The sequence below is a fragment of the Paramisgurnus dabryanus genome, chromosome 1 (genome assembly GCF_030506205.2).
Source record: "Paramisgurnus dabryanus chromosome 1, PD_genome_1.1, whole genome shotgun sequence".
NCBI lineage: Eukaryota > Metazoa > Chordata > Actinopteri > Cypriniformes > Cobitidae > Paramisgurnus > Paramisgurnus dabryanus.
This window is the reverse complement of record NC_133337.1, coordinates 44094074-44109728: the sequence shown is the minus strand read 5'-3', so window position 1 is coordinate 44109728 and position 15655 is coordinate 44094074. Positions and strand designations below refer to the sequence as shown.

Here is a 15655-nt window from a genome sequence, read left to right as displayed (position 1 = left end):
AAAAACTACAGAAATGTATCTGGATACACTTTACCCTTATCTTTTTTAATACATCAAGACTAAAAACAGCGTACAAACGGCATTATAAAATGGTCTTCTTCAGAACTTATAATGCTTTTTTACAAAACTAAAAACTGTACAGCAAGCTTACCCCTTCATTTCAACGACACGCTGACATGTGAAAGCGGTTTTCTTCTTTGTTTTCTGATCGATCGCTAAAAACTTACACATTAGCGCCACCAACTGTGGAGCATAAACCAATGGCTGCTACAGGTGATATAAATAAACCAATCAAAATCCTCTGGAAGTTTGTACAGCCCACTTGCGGGTAAAGCTCCACCCACTTGCTGCTTACCCACCCATTTGCAGCTGGCTCCGACCTCCGTTTATACCCATCTCCACAAACTAGTACTGTATAGTTACAAAGCAGTACTGTACTGTAATTTTACAATATTTTATTACAGTAGTCTATTTTTACAGTAATTTACTGTAATGTCTATATTGACCCATAAATACTATTTATTACTTATTACAGTTAATACAATAATATTATATATAATAGCTAGATATTTAGGTTTAAATCTATAGTTATTAATATGGTAAAAATGCTACATTAAAACATAATGAATTAAAAGGCAATCCAAGCAATGTATGTATCAAAATTTTATTTAAAAAAACATTTAATTGAAACAAAACATATTTAAAACAAGATTTTAAACAATAATAAACATATAAACAAGTTAAATAAAATAAAATCAACAAGTATAAACAAGTTTGGAGACCCCTGCTGTAACATATTTAACTCTGGCAAATAGAACACTGGTCCATAGTTTGAAGTTTTCAGTTTAAAGTCCATCATCGACTAAAAGGTAACATTTCACTGTGGTAAAAAGAACACTGGCCCATAGTTTTAAATATTCTACTTGAATTTAATTTAACACTAAAAATAAATGCATTAAACTGTGGCAGACAGACCACAGTGGCCTTTACTTTGAAGTCGTCCATTCGAACTCAATCAGGGACTGCATGAAGCTGTTCACATGGGGGTCAATGGCCACAGCTTTTCTCTGCACCAAGTTCCTTGTCTATTTGCTTGCTCCTTGTCTGGATGTGCACTTTTTCCCATCTTTGGAATTAATTCTATCCAGAAACCTGTTAGAAATATCATAAACATTAAGTCAACAAATATAAGATAGAAAAAGATTCTTAAAAAAACTAAACTCAGCCTTGAATTTACTCCTATTCTGAAACCTTTTGCTCTTATTCTACTGTTCCACACCTAATTACATTAAAATACAGAAGATTCACTTACCTCGGAACAAACTCTTTCCTCAATGGACAGCATCCACATGGATCCTGTCATGATTGAATGTCCTGAACAGAAAGTGCAATTGTTACTGATTTGGACACAACTTTTTATTCTGAAAACAAAATCTTTTGTCAATAAAGTCCAGGGACACCTCTGCTAAATAAATACAATTATTAAATTAAATTTCTTAAAAACCAAAGTCTGAATATTTCTGTTTGTATATTTCTACATGGCAAACTAAGACAATTGTGTACATGTTGTGTATGGTCGTGTTACAGTGTTGTGTGTGGGAATTGTGTATACATGGGTATTTAAAGAAGCTGTAGTGGTAAAGTACAAACTTACCGAACATAATGTGCTTGGTGTGTGTCTGGTATCACCCGTTGTGCCTCCACATCTGCCTTAACTCCTGAAAAGTGCAATGACACTCATGTAAACTACAAATAAAAAGTGATTAGCCACATTCCTGTGTACTTTTACATGTGACGTGAAAGCATTTAATATTGCAGTCAAAAAAATACATGACTTGTAACTGTACATCATGTACTTGCCTGGTGCCTTTAAAGATGATCCATCTTACCCAATCCGACTTACAAGCAATGGTAAGACTGTAAAAAATACAAATGTTACAAAATCTGTTAGCCATAGAAATAAGTAGACATTGTGAAGGAAATGGTAAAAAAAAATTTAGTAACACTTTACTACAATAGTTTATTCCTTAACATTTGGTAATGCCTTAGCTAATATAAACTAACAATGAACAATATATTTTACAACATTAATAATATTTGATAATGTTCATTGTGCAGAGACAAAGTGATTGATTTAAAAATGTATTAAGTGTTTAAATCTAATATCATGCTATGCTAACAAATAAAACCTTTCTGTGTTTAGTCAGTTGTAAAACAAATATATATATATATATATATATATATATATATATATATATATATATATATATATATATATATATATATATATTAGTTGTTATATTATATATTACATATAAATATCTAAATAAGTCTTTTTTTATTATTATTCTATAACATCTTGTCTACAGAAAATCTCTGAAAATGTCTCGTTTAGTGCAGAAAATAGCGATTTATAGTGACAAGGTAAAAAGACTGTCCCTTTAATGTTTTACCCGGACCGGCTGCGGTGTAACACGCTATTTCACGCAAAGTTTTTTAACTAAGTTAGTAGCTAGCTGGCTGCTCACTTTAAAGATAAACATGATCGCCTAAATCTGAGCAATCCTGGTGATGCCAGTTTCCTACACGATGTTATATTGGACTATTTTAAATCCAGAGATGAAGGATCAGATGACAGAGACGAGAAGACAAAGGTACGTAAATGCGGAGCCCATTCTCTTTTCGTGCATTGATTTGATGCGTTTTGGAAACTTACACTCTAAAAACCGTTGGGTTATTTGTTTTACCCAATAGGTGGGTTAAACATATTGGGTTGTTCTGTTGGGTTATTCCTAGCTTGTATTGGGTTATTTCCATAACAACCCAGAGAGTTGGGTTAAAATCGGGCTCACGTCACGCATTTTGAATTTCAACGGTTGACCGGTGCCACTGCTGAGTGCGGACAGACACGAGAGGTACGTTTTAAAATATATATCTCTGTGTAATGTTTTATTTTGCTACAAAGTGTCTTTAAGCTCTAAAACACAGTAAACTATCAGTCACGTTTAAATAAGTGTACAAAAACGCTGCTGTCAAGTTTTTGTCCGTTACACCTGTTCCATTGATTAACTGTTACCGATGCCAAACGCGTTTTTAAGCCATCATAAACGTAGAGAGACATTGCAATTTATTTTAATACTAAACAGCACCAACAGCATGGTCCCTTACAAAAATGAATCATTTCTTCTTTTAGTAGTATAACGTTAGTTTCATGGCGTATTGATTGCCATATTGCTTTAGCATGCTTTCTGTAACAGACAATGTTTTTTTGGTTTAAAGTGTAGTAAAAACCGTTTTTTAACTTTTGTAAGGGATGCAACCGGCTGCTTTTTGCTCCAAATATTTTATTTTGGCGGTCTGTGTTATAGACACAGAGCTGTAATATAAATGTGATTCTGAATGTAAATGTCTTAAGAAATGACTCGTGGCATTTTATTGTCGTTTTACTTCAGTAGAATCCCTGATAAAGCGCTGTTTAATCCTGCACGTACTGTTTACTGTAACCCTGGTAACGGTTGAATTTGCAATTCAGCGCCATCTACTGTCAAAGTAGAGTATTTATTCAGCGTGCCAGATGTGTTTGCTTTGAGATTTAATTAATTATTCTTTTCTTTAAATGTAGACATTCTTGGAGATGTTGCATTAAAAACCTTACAAAATGGCCAGCAAGATGATTCTGCCTTCCTACAGTACCAAGAGGCGAAGCAAACATTTATTAATTTGCAACCTGTAAGTATCATTTATGACACTTAGTTTTTTTATCCTGTTTATGTGTGCATATTTACATTGTGAAAATTCTGTCTTCAGGTCAGAAAACAAACATAATTCAGTATTTGGAGGAGGAGGTATGACGAAGACCCCATGTCCTCCTATGGGATGAATTCGACTAATCACAAGCCTTTGTTATCGTGGGGAGGCATGCATGGCCCAGGAGCAAGACCAGCAGTTGACACATGCTTTAATTTTTTTTTTTTACATTTTATACAGAGTATCCCAAGCCTTTCACTACTGTTAAGTAGTTTCTGTAACACACAATACATTTTGTACCATGTGATGTTTCCTGAACACGCTGTCACCTGCTTAAAGGGACAGTTCCCCCAAAAATGAAAATTGTCATAATTTTCTTCCTCTCCTGTCGTTACAAACCTGTACACATTTTTTTGTTCTGATGACCACAAAGGAAGATATTTTGAGTAATGTTTAAACCAAACAGATCATGAGCCCCATTGACTGTCATAGTAGGAAAAAAGAATACTATGAAAATGAATGGGGCTCATGATCGGTTTGATTTCAAACATTCTTTGAAATATACCTTTGTGGTTATCAAAGTAAAGACTTATATACAGGTTTATAACAACATGAGAGGGAGAAAATTATGACAAAATGTGTGAACTATGCTTTTAAGCAGTTTGTAGTTGGATAAGATTGAGTAGATTTGTTTTGTTCTTATGTTTTTGTTTATTTATGTATGTATATATTTATGTATGTGTGTATGTATTTATGCTTCTATACATGTCTGTATTTATACATTTAAATGCAGGTGCAAATGACTAAATGAAAATAAAGCATTATAAATGTATTTGTAAGTTTTGTATTATTTATTTATAAAGCAAATAATAGTAATAAATAATAATAATAATAATAATAATGGGGTTAAAACAGCATTGCAAAAATAACCCAACAAATTGGTTATTTCATAACCCAACTAATTGGGTAAAACTTTCTACCCAATGCATTGGGTTAAAATAACCCAACAATGGGTTGGTGCTATAGTAACCCACCATTGGGTTATTTATTGGGTTATTTTTAACCCAACTGTTTTTAGTGAGTATATATACTGCATGTAATGCATCTGAAGTGGTGGAAACAATATGCCATAAAAATGTATTGGACAACTTACTGGGCGTGTAAAACGCTTAAGAGAAGATATTCTCTGCTTTTGCGGATATACCGTAATATAATAACAACAACAATAAGCGCGGCAATCCCTTTCGTTCATCTGATATTAAGATGAGCCCAGGTCTGAATTATATTTGGTCGAAGTTAAAGCTGCGATGAGTTCGATGCATGTATACAGTTAAATATGAGGTTTCTTGTTTTCACTTCTGTGGAGGAGTTCGGTACTACAGTATGCTGTGTACGGTGTGACAAGTCCTGACTGTTTACAACCACGAGTCAGCCTTGCCAAACAGTCGAACTTAATACTTTTCTCTGACGCTAACTGAACGGATGAAACGCCGAGATAAACGACCATTATGCTGGGACCGCAAGATCGCGCTGCCGGGTGGTCTTTGTCCATTTCGTTAAAAATAGTTTCATTGTCACCACACTTTCAACACAATATAAACTCACCAAAACCCTCATAATTTAGTTAAAACAACCATATATTCATTAATAAAGGTGTAAAGCGAGTTAAAACAGCGGTAGACATCTGTGTGTAACGTTAGCTTACTTTCTGAGGGAGATTGAAACTTTGTTGGCGACCGTTTTTCTCTCTCATTGCACGTTTAAAACAATATTGTGACAAACTATTGACAACATTCTTAAACTAAAAATTAAGTTTTCATGAAACAGAAATATTTCAAACTTACCGAACTGCCAGAAATCAATCGTCCTCCTTCAGCTGCAGCCAGGAGTTGTGCTCTCTCTCCCTCTGTCTGTGTGATTTGACGTTGGCGCACTTTCTCTGATTATTGCAAGTACACCTGGCACATTACAGCAATGGCTACAGCAAGGTTACATCAAGACCAAAAGATACTGTAAAATGTTCCCGCTCAAACAAATTTACCCAGAATGCATTATGAACTGCAGTACTGTACTGTAATGTACACATACAGTATAGTACTGTGGATTTTTACAGTAATGTACTGCTAAATCTACAGCGACATCTAACAGTGTACTTAAGCTTTTATTTTACTGTATATTTCATATTAAACACAATTTAAATGCATAAAAATACATTTTTACAAAATTTAAATTACGATAAAATAAAATTACAAACTTTTATTTGCCACCCCTATTGTGGAATGACCCTTTAAGGAAAAACCCCTTCTAAAATAAGCCCGTTCATAGCCAGTTTTACATTTATAAAAACTTTCAGTTGCAGAAAAGGTTATTTGTAGTGAAAAAGAAGTTTTGAAGAACCTGTAACTTTAAAGGTTCTTTGCAGAACCAAACATGTATTTTTTTTCTCTGGCATTGCTGCAAGAAACCTATTAGAACCTTTATGTGAACATGTTCTTTGTATTTATTTATAATTTTTTTGACACACATATCTTTCAACAGAGAATACTTGCATATTTCTTCTTAAAGTAGTCAAAAAACTGTAATTTTTACACACTCTAGCACAAAATAAATCATCATAATAAATCATCAATTCAAATCCAAAAATGATATACTGCACTTGATAAGGGAAAAGCTTTTTTCATTATTTCCCTGAGATGTTGAAATATGACTCAGAGGATATAAAAAAGAACAAAATCATAGACAAGAATAATCAATTGTAGATGATTAGTCTATTTTAAGAAAAGAGTATTTCTGCGTGGAGCATCCTCGGTAGGACAATCCTGCATAATATCTTCATCAAATAACTGACATTTCTTTAATGCTCGCTCTTCCCTACCACGCGTTTCAGAAAGGGTTTGAATGACTACCTTTCGAATTACCTGAGAGAGTCGTTTCTGTAATGGCTTTTTAATCACCTCGAAATCACTATTCCATCACAAAACTTTCTCATACGGTGAGGAGAAAGGTTTCATTTGGATTTTTAATGGTCTTAGTAAAGCGTCGGTCTCAATCCGTCCATCAATCGCCAATTTTACTCAAAGTAATCTTTTTCCATTTTTGACACATTCTAATGTAGGTCTGTTAAAGACAAAACGTGACGAACAACACTGTAGAGATTCGGTCCGTGTGTATGCAAGACTGTGGAATGAATTCACTATATGATCAAATTTTGCATTTATTTAAAAGTGCTGACTGTGTTGTTTTAGCATCTTAAGGAGTTATGCAAATGATCTTAGATCCTGCCAAGATGCCAACAACCCAGTATCTTGTAAGTCCAATCTTTGCAAACCAATTAAAGACAAAAGGTGTTAAGGAACAGGATATTCAGTCCGTTGTGTGAGAGAGGCCAAGTGTGACTTTGTTTGTGGCAAGAACGAAACACAATCCAAATTGAGTTTAATCCATTAATAGATGTCATTAGACTCTATAGGGGAAGCTAAGAAGCCCGCGCTCTTTGCTTCACATAGTTCTCTCTATTCACCAAACCCCTCAATTTCTTTCGTTGATAAACACTCACGATGCACCAAAACCCTCTTCAAAGAGAAAAAATACAGAAAGAAATACACAGCCACTCCAGCTCTTCTCCTAACTTCATGATCAGTGATGTTTCTTAAGGATTATAGATGTACTGTAGGATGGATATTTTGCCGGTGTACACACTACATTTAAATACAGTTGTCACTTCACCTTTTAGTGCGTAATTCTGATCTGTGCACATACTTAAATATTTTACAGGACTGACAACCGCATTTACAGTAACACTGTATAGTGTGTACATAACCGAACTTAACAACTAGTTGTTAAGTATTTAAACATGCATCATTGACATGACAGGTCTCTCTTCTAAATAAAAATAAATGCCTAAAGGGAAAAAGTATTTTGTATGCACGGTGCAGAAAATGACAGAGGCACGAGTGTTTACTGACTAGTGTTGCCAGATCTTGCACGAAAAATACAGCGAACAAAAAAATCCAATAATAAACTGAAATGAGTTCACATGATTTACAAAATGGGGAGCGGCAGTTTCTGACTTTAATAACACCAAAAACTGAAAACGGCATAAGGGCCACAACGGTATGTAAGTACAAAAGAGACGAGGACCTGGCAACACTGCAAGACAGCGCTGAGAGAAGCAGCCTCACAAATGCGTACAATACACAGCGCCAAGATGGTGGTTTATTGCAAAACATTACGCTGTAATATTATTTTGGTCAAAGCTGTTGATGCACGACAGACGGCAGAACGTTGCTATGGTTATTTCTGTGTCAATCATCGCAGTTTCGGGAGTGAGTATTGTTCTGTACAGACATGAAACAAACATTTAAGGGATTTACACCCGCATTTAGATGCGGTTGTCACTCCCGAAAGTTTGCAGTGTGTACCAGGCCAATGTGCATCATGGACAGGTCTCTCTTCTTAAAAAAAAATACTTAAAGGGGCCATGGCATGAAAATGTTAGCATTGCCACTTTGTAGGTGTGGGCAAAAATTAGGTCATTGAAATTTGTCTCTCTTTATGAGGTCATAAGGAGATCTTATTATAATAATACCACCCCTTTATCTGCACTATCCAACCACAGCACTGCCATTTAAGCAGAGAGAAAGAGAGAGAGAGAAAAAGTTAACAGCACAATTAGATTTGAATTGCATCAAAATCACCATCATTGTGTTTGCACTTTATCCACTCATTTGCATTTTAAAGGACACACCCAAAACGACACATTTTTACTCACACCTATAAAGTGGCAATGCTAACATTTTCATGCCATGGCCCCTTTAAAGGGAAAAAGCATTTTGTATTCACGGTGCAAAAAATGACAGAGGCGCGAGTGTTTGCTGACTAGTGTTGCCAGATCTTGCACGAAAAGTACAGTGAAAAAAACCATAATAATAATCCAATAATAAACTGAAATGAATTCAGATGATTTACCTCAAAGATCAAAATAATTTCGGGGGGACCGGAAGCTTCTGACTTTGATAACACCAAAAACTTAAAACCCCATAAACGGTTAAGCGCCACAACGGGATGTAAGTACAAAATATACTTACAGGATACATGCGTTCAATACACAATGCCAAGACAGTGGTTTATTGTAAAACATAACACTGTAATATTTTGGTCAAAGCTGTGAGTGATAAGCATGCGAGACGACAGAACATTGCTATGGTTATCTCTGTGTCAATCATCACATTTTCGGTAGTGAGTCTTTTTCCGTACAGACATGAAACAAACATTTAAGGGATTCAGTCCCGCATTTAAATGCGGTTGTCACTCCCGAAGGTTTGCAGTGTGTACGAGGCCAATGTGCATCATGGACATGACAGGTCTCTCTTCTAAATAAAAATAAATGCCTAAAGGGAAAAAGTATTTTGTATGCACGGTGCAGAAAATGACTAGTCTTTGCTGACGAGTGTTGCCAGATCTTGCACGAAAAATACAGCGAACAAAAAAATCCAATAATAAACTGAAATGAGTTCACATGATTTACAAAATGGGGAGCGGCAGTTTCTGACTTTAATAACACCAAAACTTAAAACGGCATAAGTGCCACAATGGTATGTAAGTACAAAAAAAACGAGGACCTGGCAACACTGCAAGACAGCGCTGAGAGAAGCAGCCTTACAAATGCGTACAACACATAACGCCAAGATGGTGGTTTATTGCAAAACATAACGCTGTAATATTATTTTGGTCAAAGCTGTGAATGATAACCAAATGAGACGGCATAACGTGGCTATAGTTATCTCTGTGTCAATCATCACATTTCGGGAGTGAGTCTTGTTCCGTACAGACATGAAATGAACATTTAAGGGATTCATTCCCGAAAGTTTGCAGTGTGTACAAGGCCAATGTGCATCATGGACATGACAGGTATCTCTTTTAAATAAAAGTAAATGCCTAAAGGGAAAAAAATATTTTGTATGCACGGTGCAGAAAATGACAGAGGCATGAGTGTTTGGTGACTGTTGCCAGATCTTGCATGAAAAATACAGCAAACAAAAAAAATCTAATAATAAACTGAAATTAATTCAAATGATTTACTTTCTGGCTTTAATAACACCAAAAACTTAAAACCCCATAAACGGTTAAGCGCCACAATGGTATGTAAGTACAAAAAATACAAGGACCTGGCAACACGGCAAGACAGCGCTGAGAGAAGCAGCCTCACAAATGCGCACAATACACAATGCCAAAATGGTGGTTTATTGCAAAACATAACGCTGTAATATTATTTTGGTCAAAGCTGTGAATGATAACCATGTGAGACGGCATAACGTGGCTATGGTTATCTCTGTGTCAATCATCACATTTCGGGAGTAAGTCTTGGTCCGTACAGACATGAAACGAACAATTAAGGGATTCATTCCCGAAAGTTTGCAGTGTGTACGAGGCCAATGTGCATCATGGACATGACAGGTATCTCTTTTAAATAAAAGTAAATGCCTAAAGGGAAAAAAATATTTTATATGCACGGTGCAGAAAATGACAGAGGCATGAGTGTTTGGTGACTGTTGCCAGATCTTGCACGAAAAAAACAGCGAACAAAAAAAATCTAATAATAAACTGAAATTAATTCAAATTATTTACTTTCTGGCTTTAATAACACCAAAAACTTAAAACCACATAAACGGTTAAGTGCCACAATGGTATGTAAGTTCAAAAAAGAGGAGGACCTGGCAACACTGCAAGACTGCACTGAGACAAGCAGCTTCACAAATGCGTACAATACACAACACCAAGACAGTGGTTTAGTGCAAAACATAAACGCTGTGATATTATTTTGGTCAAAGGTGTGAATGATAACCACGTGAGACGGCACAACGATACTATGGTTATCTCTGTGTCAATCATCACAGTTTCGGAAGTGGGTCTTCACTCCTGCATTTAAATGCGGTTGTCACTCCGGAAAGTTTGCAGTGTGTAGGGGCCTTTGTCCGGGCTGGTGATCTGGAGTCATGGCACGGATTGAGTGCAACTCTTGGGGTTCATTTTTGATCTCCGATTTGCAGGATTTCAACTCATCAGCAGTTTGATCATGCTATGTGAAAATATGCTCCGAACATCTCCAAACTATACATATTTAACAACGCAAACATCTGGCTAGATTACAGAAATGAGACCGCAGTAGAATCTAAATGGCTTGTTTACTCTCTGCATATCTGAGCGGCTCTTACTTCTGGAAGATCTGGAAGATGATTGTGGAGTCACATACCATCATCACCAGAATATTCTTGAGAATCAGTTGTACTTCAAAAAAATAAAGGGCATGTCTAACGCTATTTTTATTCTATTTTCAAAAAAAAAAATGCTCATTTACAAGAAAACATGTCAGATTCAAGAAAAGTTTCTCACGCTGTGAACAGATTTGCAATTTTATTGAATATACACCCTTCTCGTTTAAACAATGTTAAATTGAACTTCTCAGAAAAACTTATCGAGTTGCTGTTCAATGTAACATTTTGAAACACGCTTTCAAATCCAAGGTTGTTTCTCCACGTTGTTTTATGAGGCAAATCTTGGGACTTGTTAAATAGCATTCTTAAAGAATATAAATATTTTATGTGTCGGTTCCTGTGCAGCAGAGTAAAACAGGGTAAAAGTTCAACTTGGCTTGAAGATGATATGGGACTGAACGTTGACTGACTCACAAGTGCCATGGAAAACAGCAGAATGCTGAATTACCCTATATGTGCCATGTTGTATATGTATGGTATATCAGAATATACAGTACCACATCAAAGGCTGCTTTCATGCCTGTAGGAACCACATGTTTCAGTCACACTACAAGGAAGCATTATGAACTGTTCAGTTTTCAACCTATCCTCCAACCCATATAATTGATTTGGTTGTTTGTCCATTCCCCCGAAATACGACCAACAGATGCATTTACTAAATTAGCGCCTCTACAGGCATTAATAAAAAATAAAAAAATTGTGGCCAGTTTTTGCCTTTATTTAACAGTGAGTTCAGGAGAAGACAGGAAAGTACAGAGAGTAGAGATAGGGGTATCGGATTGGCCAATGACCACGAGCCGTGAATCGAACTCGGGTCGCCAAAAATGCGAAAGCACCAAATGACGGAGCGCTGCCCACTCACCATCAGCTCCGACAGCAATTTTTTTTTAATATTTAATACTCTAGTGACCCTGCGTGATGTGTTTTATATGGTTGAGTACTGGTTGGGTTTAGGGTAAGGGTGGGGTTAGATGCACCAAAATATCTTTAAAACCATACATGTTTATTACGTCCTTCATTCTGATTGATTGAAACGCGTTCTAAGCTGTGATAAAATACACTGTAAAAAATTCCGTAGAAATTGCAGCTGGGTTGCCGGTAATTTAAACTTATGTTTTTTACTGGCAATATTTTGTTCAAAGTTAAATGAACATGAAACATTTACAAGTCTTTGTCTTTACAGAGTAAAACTAAAAAAACAGCATCAAGCAAAACATTCTGAGAAACAAAATCTGAAGCAAAAAACAGAAAAAGGTTGATGATGATTTCTGGTTCCCAGAATGCTTTGCATGAGGCTGTAATTGTATAGTTTTATTCTGTAAAGATAAAGACTTGTTAATATTTAAAATGTATTTAACTTTGAACAAACTCTTGCCAGTAAATAACATAAATGTAAATCTACGGTAAATTACCGGCAACCCAGCTGCAATAACATTGTAATTTCTACGGATTTTTTTACAATGTACCCCGGTAACCCCACCCTTCTTACACAACTTAAACACTGAAGTATCCACAAAAACTCATACGTTTTGATCATCGCTTGTAATCTGAACTCTATCAAAAGTCATTCACAAAAATGCTATTATTTCAGCTTTTTGGTCAGTTTATCTTTTTTTTAATGTGGAGGGTATGTTCTTTTTGTTTGATGTATTGTATGTTTATATATTTAAAAAAGAGAACATTTTTTACACCGTAAACAATACTTTGATGCCTTAACATTTTTTGTTAAATCAACTCCAATTTACAAGTTATGTCAACTTACTATTATTTATGAGTTGTTACAACTTATAAAATGAAGCTGACTTTTTTCAACAATATTTTATAAGTTATAACAACTCACCTGTGGTAATAACAACTCATAACAGATGCTTGCGCTTTCTGGCAACTTTTTTTAACACTGGCGGGGAAAGAGTTAAGCATGCTTCCAAAAATATTTGATTCACACTTCAACAGTTGCACAATATAAAGTTAATGTATAAATTAGATAAATGTTAATTTATGAAAATAAACACCACAATCTTTAATAAGTCTTTACTTCAGACCTGTGCTGCTTGGGAACTGCGCTCTATTGCAGACACACTTGATTCTGAGGAACTACTTTATTTGGCGAAAGAGTAATATTTGTGCTAATATAGTTACAATTTATTTGCTGTGTTTTATTTTTATGAAATCCTGCTATGCATATGAAGTAACCGTTTTATAAAAGCAATAAGCCCCGCAAAGCAGTGGTGTTTTATAACAGCTAAGGGGGCTTCACGTTGTGCCTAACAATGCCCCTAAGCTGTTATAAAATGCACTGGTAACCCATTGCTTCTCGGGGCTAATTGCTTTATGAAAGTATTTGTACATTTACAAATGTACCCACAAGTTGTATAAGCTGCTGGCCACTAGAGGGCATTAAGCACTTACAAATACCTTGACTGTCATGACTCCTAACAGAGACATTGAAATAAGGTTCCAGTGTTGGGGAAAGTTACTTTTAAAAGTAATGCATTACAATATTAAGTTACTCCCAAAAAAAGTAACTAATGGCCTTGTAAGGCAACTAATAGGTCTTACTGGATAGCCCTAGCTGGTAGGGGCCCAGGCCCACCCGTGGCTACGCGACTGACACACTGACAGTCAGTCTGCTTCCTATATTTAAAGTTGCAATATAGGGATATAAATTCTCTCTAAAACAGACCATTACAAAGAAAATTATGAAATAATCCTTTATAACTCCAGTTCTTTGCCTCTTCTCATTTCAAGGACACCATAAACCCTTTAATTTGGACACTTCTTCAACCCAGACACTTTAATTCCCTTGTTTGTTCATTTGTTTTATATGTTCAAATAAATACCTTGCCCATGACGGATGGCACACTCGCGGTGTTTCGCTTATCTCACCACGTGACAGATTTAAAATGAAAATAATCTTTAAAAATCACCATCTCTCTCACATCATTGGAAAGATTTGGATATGGATAACGTGGCCCTCATAAGAAAGCACTTTATAAAGTCCAGCAATATTACGTCGTCCTATCAGAGACACGTGATTTTACAAGAAGTAATGATCCACTATAAGGTATAATGTGAATAACGGCAGATATGGATATAGGAAAATATAAAAGTCTGATAAATGGATGCCTGCTGGCTCAGCTGTTCACTGCAGGTAATAAGGGAAACGCTTAGATGCGAGAAAGTCATTCAACATAAGAGAAAAGGACTGAACGCTGTCTGAATCTATTAGGGCTGCAGTTTCTCATAGGTAAAACAATCATCTCGAGACCTAAAGAGAGAAAATCTCATCTTATTTTAAGCTCTGATTCAGCCGAATGGATTATAAAGATATGAAATGTGCCAAAGTCTATCATCAAATGTTTCTGCATATGTCATTCTGGTGCATTTGATGCACTAATATACATCTAACAGTACTGCATATACATTCAGTATCTCATCGACGGCCAGGTCTTCTCACGAAGTAAGTGCTGAAGGCAACATTACACTGAATCCCAACCAAGATCTGTACAGACAGATGAAGCAACCCCGCTGTCGAGATGAACTGACAAAATGGGAAGAGATTCCGGAAAGCCGGTTCTGAGTCTGACAGGCACGTGGATGGCAGGAATAAATGGGCAGCAATGGTTTGGCACAAGGCGTACAGGTGGGGATGGTGAGAGCTTGAGAAGAGGATTGCAGGATGTTGAATTTCAAAACGGACCAATTTATGAAGAAGTGATGCAAAATGGAAGCTCAGACTGATGCAATACTTTGACATAAACAAATTTTAAGGCTCACAGGTTGTTCAGGAGATTTATGGAGTGTACTTTTAACTTTGTATTGTGTGTTTCTTCATTGGGAGAAATATCTTCAATTTAGATTAGTAAACAGTAGGGCTGTCAAAAAAGATGAATCGTGATTAATTGCATACAAAATAAAAGTTTGTGTTTGCATAATATATTTGTGTATGTATATATAAATACACACATGTTTACATTTAATAAAAATGGGTAACACTCTACAGTAAGGTTCATTAGTTAACATTTGTTAATGTATTACCTAACATGAACAAACCATGGTCAATACATTTATTACAGTATTTATTCATCTTTGTTAATGTTAGTTAATAGAATTAAAGCTTTTAATTGTTTTTTCATGTTTGTTCACAGTGCATTAACTAACGTTAACAAGATTTTAATAAAGTATTAGAAATTGTTGAAATTAACATTAACAAAGATTAATAAATGCTGTATAAGTGCAGTTCATTGTTAGTTCATGTTAACTAATGTTGTTAACTAATGATAACTTATAAACCTTATTGTAAAGTGTGTATATATTTTTTTCTAAATCTAAATAAATATTTATATACATGTAAATGTTTTTTAACATTTGTGTTTGTTTATATATACAAAATAATTACACACAGTGCACACATATATTATGCAAAAACAAACTTTAATTTTCTATGCGATTTATTGAGATTCATCTTTTGACAGCCCTGGTAAACAGTAACATGTGTCGTGTGAATTATTTTTAATCCAAAATAGGTTACAACAACACAACAGAAGTGTCAGATAATTTATTTCTGGAAGGTTTATTTTGTAGCTTCTATTGAAGTGTCAGATTTTTAATTGTAGACATCAAATTTGAACACA

General features: G+C 35.3%; 2 long non-coding RNA genes across 2 annotated transcripts; one reads left to right on the top strand and one right to left on the bottom strand.

Annotated features, from left to right (window-relative positions):
* Positions 1-407: 407 nt before the first annotated feature.
* LOC141282344 (uncharacterized) lies at positions 408-5893 on the bottom strand. The gene is made up of 4 exons (XR_012336949.1): positions 5592-5893; positions 1655-1917; positions 1313-1374; positions 408-1152 (listed from the first exon to the last, which is right to left on the bottom strand). It is a non-coding gene; the product is annotated as an uncharacterized lncRNA (long non-coding RNA).
* Positions 2711-4579, top strand: LOC135782404 (uncharacterized). Its single transcript, XR_010545408.2, has 3 exons — positions 2711-2915; positions 3623-3729; positions 3808-4579. It is a non-coding gene; the product is annotated as an uncharacterized lncRNA (long non-coding RNA).
* Positions 5894-15655: the final 9762 nt, after the last annotated feature.